The following is a 14,008-nucleotide window of genomic DNA, read 5'->3' on the forward strand; positions in this document are numbered from 1 at the left end:
AAAATACGAAATATCTTATAGGACTCGTATTGACATGGAGATTTGGCTGGTCTTACCTCGAGGTCGGAGGGGGTCGGTGACAGGGACGACGGCGGGGATGATGGAGGGGCTCCTTGATTTCTGCAAAAACAAAAACCCTATAAGCTATCAACTAATCAAATGCATACGCCTTGCATAGTGGGGTCCAATTTGAGCATTCAAAATAGGAGTACTTCTCCAATTTGAGCATTCAATAAGAAAAAACAAATCGTAAAATAAATAAGTATTCAATTAGCATGCATTCAATAAGAAAACTAAATCATCTCTTGCATCCGTAGATCGTCGAATATTATCACAAATACACCTCGAATAGTATCATACATATAACACACTAATACAGCTAAAACCCTAGCGAACGACGGGTATCAGCGCGGGCGGTGGACACCCAAAGAGAAGGAACCATCACAGGATCATAGATCTAGTGAGATCCCTGAAGAACCTGCCAGGAATTGGAGAACCTTCCCTCCAACGCAACCATGTAGCGACGAACGTGCTCGTCCTCCTCGCTGACACGGTGACGTACCACCTCCGCAGGGGACGAAAGCCTCCGCACCGTCACTGGCCCATGCGACCGCCACCAAAGAAGGTTCAGGTCAACGACGGGCTAGCTCCTCACCAAGTTGCGCCCCCCGGAAGGTAGCACCTCCCAGTACCAGCCCGGCGGAGCCCAGTTCTGGACATGGCCCCTCTAATCAAGCAGGTGTCCTCTGCCGAGTCGACGACGAGGATGCGGGATAGGCATCATCGACGTCGATGCGGGAATAATTTCTTTAACTGAACAAATAACAACAAATGTGACATGTTCAAAATATGACATGTCCATTTCAAAATGAATCAACCTAAAGTATTGTTAAATACACCGAAAAATAAACTAGTTCTATTAATTTTCTTACTAAAAATAAGCTAGTTCTATAGTAAAATTTTAATTAGACTAGTTCTATTAATTCAACTAGTTCAACTAAGCACTTACTATAAATAAAAATAAACTAGTTCTTACTAAAAATAAACTAGTTCAACTAGTTCTATTAATTTTCTTACTAATTCTATTAAACACTTACTAAAAACAGTAAAAAAACTACATTATACAATAGTAAAAAACTACAGTAAAAAACAGAAAAAATAGAGATGGAGGGAGGAGGAAGGGAGTAGGGCTGCCGGCGTAGGAGGGAGGAGGGACGAGGGGGCGGCCGGAGGAGGAGGGAGGAGGGGGCGGCCGGAGGAGGAGGGAGGAGGGAGGAGGAGGGATGGAGGGAGTACCTCGGTGGAGGAGCAGCGTGGCGGCGGCGGACGACGGGGCATGCGCGGGAGAGTGACTGAGAGGGAGAATGAGTGAGAGGGTCGGCCGTGTGGGGAGGATAAGGTAGGGTTAGTAGTAGCGCGGGTTCGTGAAAAGCGCTACTGCTACGGAGCATAGCAGTAGCGCCGGGTACGGATACGCGCTACTGCTAAGTGGGGCTAGCCATGTGCGCCTAGTTCAAACTTAGCAGCAGCGCGTTTTGCTAGTACGCGCTACTGCTAAAATGATAGCACTAGTGCGGTTTATTTACACGCGCAACTACTAAGTAGCAGTAGCGCATGATTTTGTCCAGCGCAACTGCTAAGATGCTGTGTATAAGGTTTTCCCTAGTAGTGCATATTTGACTGGTTGCCAACTAGAGAATAATTAAGGTTGAAATGAGATTTCAATCTATTGTCTCTTACATAAAAGTAAATACTGAAAAGTAAAAATAGGCCCTTCGCAGAGGGAAGCAGAGGTTGTCATGCGCTTTTTACTTTTGGATGCCCAAGCTCTTAATGCAAAGGAATGTCATGTTATATTGCCCCTTATGATAGCAACCTTTATTATGCAATCCGTCGCTTTTATTACTTTGCCATCACAAGTTCGTACAATGCTCAATTTTTCCTTACAATAAAAGATCAAACATATTTAGGAGCAATTTTTATTGCTTTATGCATCGATGACAACTTACTTGAAGAATCTTATACAATCCATAGGTAGGTATGGTGGACACTCATGGCAAGAAACTGGGTTTAAGGGTTTTTGGATGCACAAGTAGTATCTCTACTTAGTACGAATTTTTGGCTAGCAAAAGATCCTTGGCAAACACCACATGTTGGATGATCCATAACAATATAACTTCTATGCAAATATACCCAAACATAACTCATTACGTTGTCTTCCTTGTACAACTTCAACTAATTTGCTCAAGTTTGAAAATAATTAATGGGTATTCACAATCATAGAAGATGTCCAAGATAATATATTTGCATGTGAAAGTTCTCTTCCTTATACTAATCATTCATGAATTGCTTGTATGACCAATATTGTGATTGTCAAGCTACAGAAGATTTCACTTTCTAAACCCAATGTCAAGCTACTACTAGGCATGATATGAACATATAATTTCAACTTCATGATATTCAATTCATTCAATAATTTACTCATAGCGTATAGGTGAAGCACGTGAGTAAATGACAAACTACTCGAAAAAGATATAAGTGAAGATCAAACGAGTAGTTAAGTAAATGGGTAGCTATTTGAGGGCTCTCTTTTATTTAAAAATTTCAGATCTAAGATCTTTGTTAAAACAACAAGCAAAAAAATTGTCATTCTAAGAATAGCACAACTCATGTGAAGAAGCAAAAACTTAGGCTCAACCGAGACTAACCGATAATTGTTGATGAAAAAAAGGTGGGATGCCTACCGGGCATCCCCAAGCTTAGATGCTTGAGAATTCTTGAAATTTATCTTGGGATGCCTTGGGCATCCCCAAGCTTGATATTTTTTGTCTCCTTAATTCCTCTCATATCACGATTTCCCTAATTCTTAAAAACTTCATCCACACAAAATTCAACAAGAACTCGTGAGTTAAGTTAGTATAAATCAATGCAAAAACTCTATCATTCCCTACTATAGAAAATCACTAAAATTATTATTTAACATTGCATACTAAATGCCTCTACATATTTAATAGTCATATCCTCAAATAGAATCATTAAACAGGCAAACATATGCAAACATAACAGCAATCTGCCAAGATAGGAAAGTCTGTAAAGGATGCAAGAATATCAATACATTTTTAACTCCAACAATTCTGAAAATTTACCACACTGTAGAAAATTTATCATATCTTATTGTGCAAAAAGTTTCAACATTTTATCACATTCTGACTTTTCTCAGGAATTTTTGCAACAACGATAAACTTTCTGTTTTGAAACAGCAACATGTAGACTTGCAAAATAAGCATGGTAAAGGCCATCCTTGACTTTTTTATTGAAATGAAAGATGCAAAACATTATTATAAATAGCATCAAGCAAATACAAATAAAATAAAATGACGCTCCAAGCAAAACACATATCATGTGACGAATAAAAATATAGCTCCAAGTGAGGTTACCGATAATGTCGGAGACGAAAGAGGGGATGCCTTCCGGGGCATCCCCAAGCTTAGTTGCTTGGATATTCCTTAGATATTACCTTGGGGTGCCTTGGGAATCCCCAAGCTTAGGTTCTTGTCACACTTTATTCTCCTCATATCAATATCTCACCCAAAACTTGAAAACTTCAAACACACAAAACTTAACGGAACTTCGTGAGATGGGTTAGTATGATAAAGATAAATCATTCACTTTGGTACTGTCAAGATAAGATTCATAATTGTTCTCACACAATGCCTAATGTACCCTACAATTTCTACAACTTATATTAAGAAATATAAGCCATTGAAACCATAAAACAAGCCAACTATGCATTGAAAACAGAATCTGTCAAAAACAGAACAATACATAAAGATATGAATTAAGGTCATACTTCTGTAACTCCAAAAATTCTGAAAATTTAAGAAAACGTATAAAATTTGTAGATCAAACAATTGTAAAGAAAATTCAGAGTTTTTCGATTTTGTGAATTTAAAAAATTCTGTTACTGGGCGCAAAAGTTTCTGTTTTGCATAGAATCAAGTCAACTATCATCCACACTATCCCAAAGGCTTTACTTGGCACTTTATTGAAATAAAAGCTATAAAACATGATTACTACAGTAGACTAATCATGTGAATACAAAAAAAACAGTAGGTAAAAGTGTTGGTTTGTCTCCCAACAAGCGCTTTTCTGTAATGCCTTTTAGCTAGGCAGGATGATTTCAATGATGCTCGCATAAAAGATAAGAATTGAAACATAAAGAGAGCATCATGAATCACATGACAAGCACATTTAAGCCTAACCCACTTCCTATGCATAGGGATTTTGTGAGAAAACAACTTATGGGAACAAGAATCAACTAGCATAGGAAGGCAAAACAAGCAAAACTTCAAGATTTTCAACACATAGAGAGGAAACTTGATATTATTGCAATATGTAAAAGCATATGTTCCTCTCTCATAACAATTTTCAGTAGCACCATGAATGAATTCAACAATATAAATATCACATAAAGCATTATTTTCATGATCCACATGCATAGAATTTTTATTACTCTCCACATAGGCAAATTTATTCTCATGAATAAATGTGGGAGCAAACTCAACAAAATAACTATCATGTGATTGAAAATTAAAATCATGATGACAAGTTTCATTTTCATCATTATTCAATATAACATACATGTCATCACCATAATCATCATAGATAGCAACTTTGTTATCATAGTCAATTGGAACCTCTTCCAGAATAGTGGATTCATCCCTAAATAAAGTCATGACCTCTCCAAATCCACTTTCATCAATATAATCATCATAAATAGGAGGCATGAAATCATCATAATAAGGTTTCTCATCAAAACTTGGGGGTCTAAAAATATCATCTTCTTCAAATATAGCATCCCCAAGCTTATGGCTTTGCATATCATTAGCATCATGGAAATTCAAAGAATTCATACTAACAACATTGCAATCATGCCCATAATTTATGTCAAACATTTTATTGAATTCTTATTCTATCAATTGAGCACAATTTTTCGATCTATCATTTTCAAGAAAGACATGATAAAGACGAATATTATGAGGCCACCTCAATTCCATTTTTTTGTAGTTTTCTTTTACAAACCAAACTAGTGATAAAACAAGAAACTAAAAGATTCAATTGCAAGATCTAAAGATATACCTTCATGCACTCACCTCCCCGGCAACGGCGCCAGAAAAGGGCTTGATGTCTACTACACAACTTGTTCTTGTAGACTTGTGTTGGGCCTCCAAGCGCAGAGTTTTGTAGGACAGTAGCAATTTTCCCTCAAGTGGATGACCTAAGGTTTATCAATCTGTGGGAGGCGTAGGATGAAGATGGTCTCTCTCAAACAACCCTGCAACCGAATAACAAAGAGTCTCTTGTATCCCCAACACACCAAATACAATGGTAATTTGTATAGGTGCACTAGTTCGGTGAAGAGATGGTAATAAAAGTGTAGTAATGATAGTAGATATTGATTTTTGTGATAGGAACAATAAAAAACAGCATGGTAGCAATTGATAAAACGGAGCACAAATGGTATTGCAATGCTTGAAAATGAGGCCTAGGGTCCATACTTTCGCTAGTGCAATCTCTCAACAATGCTAATATAATTGGATCATATAACCATCCCTCAACGTGCGATGAAGAATCACTCCAAAGTTCCTATCTAGCAGAGAACATAAGAAGAAATTGTTTGTACGGTACGAAACCACCTCAAAGCTATTCTTTCCGATCAATCTATCCCAGAGTTCATACTAAAATAACACCAAGCTATTCTTTCTGATCAATCTAACCAGGAGTTCGTACTAAAATAACACCATATGATACACATCAACCAACTCTAATGTCATCTAGATACTCCAATATCACTGCGAGTATCCGTGAGTTGATTATGCGACATGCATCAAACAATTTCATATTCATAATACTCAATCCAACACAAAGAACCTCAAGGAGTGCCCCAAGATTTCTACCGAAGAAACAAAGATGAGAAGGTGTATCCACCCCTATGCATAGATTACCCCAATGTCACCTCGGGAATCCACGAGTTGAGTGCCAAAACATATATCAAGTGAACCAATATAATACCCCGTTGTCACCACGGTTATTCATATGCAAGACATATATCAAGTGCTCTCAAATCCATAAAAATATTCAATCCGATAAGAATGAAATCTCAAAGGGAAACTCAATTCATCACAACAAGATAGAGAGGGAGAAACACCATATGATCCAACTATATTAACAAAGCCCGCGATACATCAAGATCGTGCCATCAAGAAAACGAGAGAGAGAGAGAGATTAAACACATACCTACTGGTACAAACCCTTAGCCCCGAGGGTGGACTACTCCCTCCTCAGCATGGTGGCTACCAGGATGATGAAGATGGCCACCGGTGATGATTTTCCCCTCCGGCAGGGTGCCGGAACGGGGTCTAGATTGGTTTTTTGTGGCTATAGAGGCTTGTGGCGGCGAAACTTTTGATCTAGGGTTACCCCAAGGGTTTTTGGAATATTTGGCAATTTATAGGGCGAAGAGGCGGTGCGGGAGGCCACTGAGGTGGGCACAACCCACCAGGGCGCAGTCTGGTACTTCTTTGGCCCAAGTTGTGTCTTCTGCTCCATAAAAATTCTCCAAAAAGTTTTGCTGCGTTTGGACTCCGTTTGGTATTCATTTTTTGCAATGTAAAAAAAAAGAAAAAAATAACAACTGGCAATGGTGTAAGGGCATCTTCTGCCTTAGAGTTTTGGTGATGATGACAACACACATGTGGACTAATCGTGCGCCATAGTTTTCTCATGTACACATTGTGTGTCGCAAGACGCTCAGGCCTTCCCTCTATGCAGAAAAGATCGAAGACAGAGTTTCTGACATTTTTATTCCTTTGGTCATAGGATATTCGTACTATTAAGAGGGAATCCACATCGGAAGGTATTGGGTGAATCACTTCACGTACACATTCTCTGCACCCACCATATACCCTCCGTTTGAGGAGAGAGAGGTTCCCCAAAGTCCTCTGTCCTGTGCAGTTCTACCCATGGCGGTAGTACCGCTCCATAGAGCGGTAGTACCGCTCCATTGAGCGGTTGTACCGCTGGCCGGTAGTTCCGGTCATACCACCGCTCCAAGTACCGCTCAGGGGTGACTCCCTTCTGTACCGGGTACGGTGGTAGACTGGTGGTGGAACGGAAGTTCCGGTTTGTCTCGACAAACCGGTACAACCGGTGTTCAGGGCGGTAGTACCGCCTTCGACTCCACCAACAAGGGACTGCTGGCCCAGAGGTAGCTCCGGCCCAACCACCGCTCTAGCTACCGGCCTGAGGTGTAAACTTTCTGGATGTGATGTGGTAGTCGAACGGTGATGGAGCAGTAGTTCCGGTTTATTCTGATAGACCGGTACTACCGGGTGCGCCACCAGAAGTACCGCCCTGGTGCCCTAGCAAGGGTTTCCCGCATTCACCGGTTGTACCGGTGTCTATTGCGGAAGTACCGCTCCTATGCATTTCTGCGCATAACGGTTGGATCTGAGGGGACCCTTTTTAAGGAGGTGCTTCTCCCACCTCCCACCTACCTCTTGTCTCTCTCTCTCTCCTCCATTACTGCCATTGAAGCTCTCTTGCCCGATCTCTCTCTAGCCACTCAAACTTGTTGATTTGCTAGGGATTGAAGGAGGAGACCTAGATCTACACTTCCACCAAAGGATATTTGATTCCCCCATACTTTCTTGTGTGGATTTTGTTACTCTTGGGTGCTTGGTTGCCCTAGACGGAAGAGGTCACTTTGGAGCCACATTCCATTGTGGTGAAGCTTCGGGGTTTCGTTGGGAGCCTCCAATTAAGTTGTGGAGAGAGCCCCAACCTTGTTTGTAAAGGTCTGGTCGCCGCCTTCAACGGCACCAATAGTGGATTCACGGCATCTCACATTCTGTGAGGGCGTGAGGAGAATACGATGGCCCTAGTGGCTTCTTGGGGAGCATTGTGCCTCCACACCGCTCCAACGGAGACGTACTTCCCCTCAAAAGGAAGGAACTTCGGTAACACATCCTCGTCTTCACCGGCTCCACTCTTGGTTATCTCGTACCTTTACTTGTGCAAGCTTATTTGTGTTGTATCCCACTGGTGCGCGTCGGACCTAAACAAACAGTTTTTTACCCCTTTCCGCGACGGCATTTGGAACCGTCGCCAAGTGAATGTGTGCGATAGGGTGTCCTTCCCACACGACCCAGAAATCGTCGGGGATAGGCCCTCCTGGGACCCAGGCTGGGACCGTGTGCGATCGGGCGAGGCATCGAAACCCAATCATTTCCGTAGGTATGTACATCCCACACGGTGAATCTCAGAAATCGTTTCCATAGGTATGTACATCCCACACGGTAAATCCCATAAATCATTTCCATAGGTATGTACATCCCACACGGTGAATCCCAGAAAATCATTTCCATTCGTATGTATATCACACACAGTCAATCCAAGGAATATGTTTCCGTTCTTATGTACATCCCACACAGTCAATCCAGGGAAAACGTTTCTGTTCGGATGTACATCCCACACAGTTTTATGTATACGCTCGTGTGTGAAAGGTGTAACTATCACACACGCTCTGCCTTGGTTAACTGTTTGCTTTCATTAACTACATCACACACGATTTGATGTAGAAAACTATGTGGCATTGAGCTATCCATCGCAAGTGCTTTTACTGCTAGAACCGTTTGCAAAGGTCCATAACACATTAACGGGTTTATTAGTTTATAATTAATAATTCCAGTATTACGCAAATTCACATTTCATATCGAACAGCTGTTTGCCAATTTCATATCAGGCACATAAATATATTATGACATCACAGTACGGTAGCTACATGAAAACAACACAGTACAACATATAGCTAGTTCAACTTCATAAGAACAATATATTCATTTCCCTAATCGAGATCATCCAGGATCGTCTTATCCACCTCTGCTTTCAGTTCAGTAAGAACCCGTTTTGCACGGGCCAACTGGGAAAGTGCCTCCTCCTTCGCCAACACCATCTTAGCAAAGTCTTTTTAAAAAAATCTGAGCTCATTCTCCAGCTTCAAATTTTTATCCCGCATCTTGAAATATGCTTCAGCGTTGACAAGACTTTCTCTAAGCCTAGTTGTGTTCACTTCCTCATACATGCACCAGAGCTTCGTTAGGCACATCTTCAAAGACTGTGGCCACTCTTGATCAACCCACTCCAAGTAAGAACACTTCCGTTCATCCTATAATATTTAAAACTAGATCAGTAACAATTGTAGGGGAAATGGGTTTATAGCAACATAGAAAATCACCAATGCTTATTTTGAAAAACTGAAGAAACAGGTTAATTATGACATATCTTCTCAAAAAGATCAATGTGCAAATGAAATAATTGGTACTGAGACAACAACCAAATTCTGGAACATCAGAAGCTATAATTAACTACAACGACGCTACAAGTTCTTACTCATGTACAATAAATAACAAATTGAACATTTTAGGAGGAAGGTAAATATAACTGCAACAGCATAGCGACAGTGTTTGGATGACAGCAAATTGATACTAACAGGTGTGTACATGCACAAATTTAGTAACACAGAACTAATAGCACTAAGGTCGTCCACTATGTATGCCAAAACTGGTGTAAAGACAACTGTTGCTACATCTCGCACCGGTGCCCTGAACTGGCGAGCCGATGCAGCGAAAAAAAATCAGGGACCCGGACTCCGGAGCACATAGTTGCTCCGATGTCCGGTTCCTTCGTGCCATAAATATTTAGTATTTTACTGCTTGGTTGCTCGGATGTGTGGACCAAATTGGCTGCACAAACTGCTGAAGCGGTGCCAAATAATTTTCTAATGGCACCGCTGATGAGATGGCAACAATTTAAGATACTAGGTACAAACTGTGACACTGTCTTAGGACGCATTTGCTTGAAAGTGTGGTATGAATGGGTTGAGACCGTGACAGTGTCTGAATCACATCTAACAAATGATTTGTAACAACGGAAGAGCGTCTAACCTTCTCTACACATGCCAGAAACTTCCTCCCATTGTCCACAGAAACAAACGCAAGTAGCTTCACACATGGAGATTGATCGTGACAACAAGCAGATAGATCTTCAGCCACCCCGCTCCATTCGTTGCCACTGATGGTCTTAGGGAGCTACAAGAGGAAGAAACGACTCAAATCGACCTCCGGGTAAAAATCCTTCATTCCAAGTCATAGCCCGAGAGAGAGAAGAGAGGCATACCCGGGTGGTGAAGGAGTAGTCGCCGGAGGAGGAACTGCTGGAGATGTCTTTGAAGAAGACCATGGCGACCCCGGCGGTAGGATGCGAGACGGCGAGAGCGAGGAAGTGGCTATAGCTTAGCAAGGAAGGAAGGAGGAAACAGGGGAAATGTGACTTGTGGTCAGGGAGAAAAGGGGGTGGGGAAGGGGGCGGGGGTAGATATTTTGGCGGTAGGCCAAAATTTTGGAAATGTGGAGGGAAACTTTGTGCGCGGTGCCGCCGGACCATTCACTTTGAACGATTGTGTGCATCGCAAACGATTCTTCTGCTTTACGTGCATGGGATGAGTTTGATAATTCAAATTTTGGTCTCAAGGCATGGGCACATTCACTTTGAACACGCGCGGTGGCGCCGGACCATTCACTTTGAACGATTGTGTGCATCGCAAACGATTCTTCTGCTTTACACGCATGGGATGAGTTTGATAATTCAAATTTTGGTGGAAAATTCCCCGGGTACGTCATTGCATAATTTAACATCGCTTGCTAATTTGGGTACACAGAAGAGCGTACAACAGACAGACCACACTTACTGAATCGAGCAATTTTAGTAATTATACAGAGCTAGTTGACCTAAACATTGCTCAAACAAAAGACCAGCATTAAAAACAAAGCCTAAGTACTCATAATTAAAAATCCGCCGCTGCGCCGGCGTATGCATCGTCGGTGTGAGATGAGACGTCGATGACTTGTCCTGGCGACATGCCGCCGTTGGTGGACTCCGCATTCCCCCCTGCAGAAGTCGACCGCGTCCTCGTCCTCGTCCTCGGCGCCGCCCTCAAGGTTGTAGTACTCATAGTAGTGGTTGCGCCAGAGCTCGCGTTGGTACTCCACCACTGATTCCTCGACGGACAGACTCTTCTCTACCTAGACCTCGGCCACGCGCAACTCCTCCTCCCGGCGCTCCTCGATCTCCACCGCCTCCTCCATCTCCAGCCCCCGCTCGGCGACCTCATGAGGAAGCAGGTGCTCCATGGACACCGCCGCCTTTTCAGACGTGGGTTGCATGCTGGAGTCCGAGGTGGCCTGGAATATCTTGGTGTGTGCATCATCGATCTTGGCGTGGATGGCCTCGACCCGGGCCAGGGCGACATCAGCGGCATGGACGGCAGCTCGAGCGCTCTCGGCGTTTGCAGCCGTCGTCGCAGCAGCAGCTGCAGCCGTCTCGGCTGCTGCAGCTGCCCTGTCGGCTGCCGCAGACGCCCTCTCGGCGGAAGCGGCTGCGCTCAATGCGGATGCGGAGGCACTCTCGGCGTAGGCGGCCGCGCTCTCGGCGCAGGCGGCCGCGCTCGTGGGGGACGCGGCCATCGTACGGGCCTTCATGAAGTGTTTCCACGGCCTCATCTTTACAAGAAGGGGGTGCGGGAATGGGGATCGGGATTCATGGATTCGGGGGTTGCCGGTGAAGCTTAAGGAGGGAGACTTAAATAGACCCAGATATTTTCATCGCAAACGGTTCCTAGAAAGCAACTGTGTGTGATGTTGTAGATATTTTTTATTAGCTATGAAAGACGAATTTGGAATAAAGTGTGAATGGATGGTGTTTTAAATGAAAGAGATTTTTTTAGTACTAATACAACTGTAACGTAAAATTTTGGAAAATTTCAGGGGTTATTTGACCTTCTAAGACATTTAAGTGATTTTCTAGCCATTTAATGATTGTAATTGAAATTTGAACTACATGTACATGCAGCAGCTAAGCATAACGGTTTTAAAACTCATATTTCGTGTACTTGTGTGCGATTTAATTCCTTGTGCAGTAAATTGGAAGGAATTTTCAAACAAATTGGTCTAACGGCTATGACAAAATTAAGTATGGAGTGACATGGCTTTTTAATTCCAAAAAATCAAAAAAACAGAAACACATGAAACCTTGGTTGATGTAATGTCATGCCACCAAGATGATTTGGTAAAAAAATTGGCATGTTTGACCAAAGTTTGGACACACACCCCTCACAAACCGGAGCAACTCACTAGAAGGCTCGTGATTCCGAGAGGGAACAATGCATATTTGATGACGAACGGGAGATAGCTTCCTCTTACGGCCTTGAATGTTTTTTCTACGTCTAACGTGCACTACTACAACTGTAATGTGAATTTTTTGAAAATTCTAGGGGTCATTTGACCTTTTAAAGACATTTAAGTGATTTTCTAGCCATTTAATGACCGTAATTCGAATTAGAACTACATCTACATGCAACGCGTAACTGAAACAGTTTGAAAAATCATATTTGTGTACTTGTGTGCGAGTTAATTCCATGTGCAGTAAACTAGAAGGAATTTTCAAACATATTTGTATCACGACATGGACACATATGCATGAATACGTATGCATGGACTGGCATGGCATTTTAATTCCAAAAAAATCAGAAACACATGAAACCTTGGTTGATGTAATGTCATGCCACCAAGATGATTTGGTAAAGATATTGGCATGTTTGACGAAAGTTTCGACACACACCCCTCACAAACCGGAGCAACTCGCTAGAACGTTCGAGGTTCCGAGAGAGAACAATGCATGTTTGATGACGAACGGGAGATAGCTTCCTCTTATGGCCTTCAAATTTTTTCTACGTCTAACGTGCACTACAACTATAATCTGTAATTTTTGAAACTTCTAGGGGTCATTTGACATTTTAAAAACATTTAAGTGATTTTCTAACCTTTTAATGACCGTAATTCAAATTTGAACTACATCTACATGCAACGCCTAACCAAAACGGTTTGAAAAATCATATATGTGTACTTGTGTGCGAGTTAATTCCATGTGCAGTAAATTAGAATGAATTTTCAAACATATTGGTCTCACGACATGGACACATGCATATGTATGCATGGAGTGACATGGCATTTTAATTCAAAAAAATAGAAAAATGATCAGAAACACATGAAACCTTGGTTGATGTAATGTCATGCCACCAAGATGATGTGGTACAGAAATTGGAATGTTTGATGAACGTTTTGACACACGCCCTCACAAACCAGAGCAACTCGCTAGAAGGTTCGTGGTTCCGAGAGGAAACAATGCATGTTTGATGACGAACGGGAGATAGCTTCCTCTTACGGCCTTCAAATTTTTTCCTATGTTTAACGTGCAACTGTCATGTGAAAATTTGGTAAATTTCAGGGGTCATTTGACCTTCTAAAGACATTTAAGTGATTTTCTAACCATTTAATGACCGTAATTCAAATTTGAACTACATCTACATGCAACGCCTAACCAAAACGGTTTGAAAAATCATATTTTTGTGTACTTGTGTGCAGTAAATTCGAAGGAATTTTCAAACATATTGGTGTTAAAGCATGGGCACATGCATGGAGTGCATGCCATGGCATTTTAATTCCAAAAAATTATAAAATGATCAGAAAACATGAAACCTTGCTTGATTTAATGTCATGCCACCAAGATGATGTGGTAAAAAAATTGGTATGTTTGACGAAGGGTTGGACACACACCCCTCACAAACTGAAGCAACTCGCTAGAAGGTTTGTGGTTCTGAGAGGGAACAATGCATATTTGATGACGAACGGGAGATAACTTCCTCTTACGGCCTTGAAATTTTTTCTACGTCTAACGTGCACTACTACAACTGTAATGTGAAATTTTGGAAAATTCTAGGGGTCATTTGACCTTTCAAAGACATTTAATTGATTTTCTAACCATTTAATGACCGTAATTCAAATTTGAACTACATCTACATGCAACGCCGAACCATAATGGTTTGAAAAATAAT

Source organism: Aegilops tauschii, chromosome 2, assembly GCF_002575655.3.
Source record: "Aegilops tauschii subsp. strangulata cultivar AL8/78 chromosome 2, Aet v6.0, whole genome shotgun sequence".
Classification (NCBI taxonomy): Eukaryota; Viridiplantae; Streptophyta; class Magnoliopsida; order Poales; family Poaceae; genus Aegilops; species Aegilops tauschii.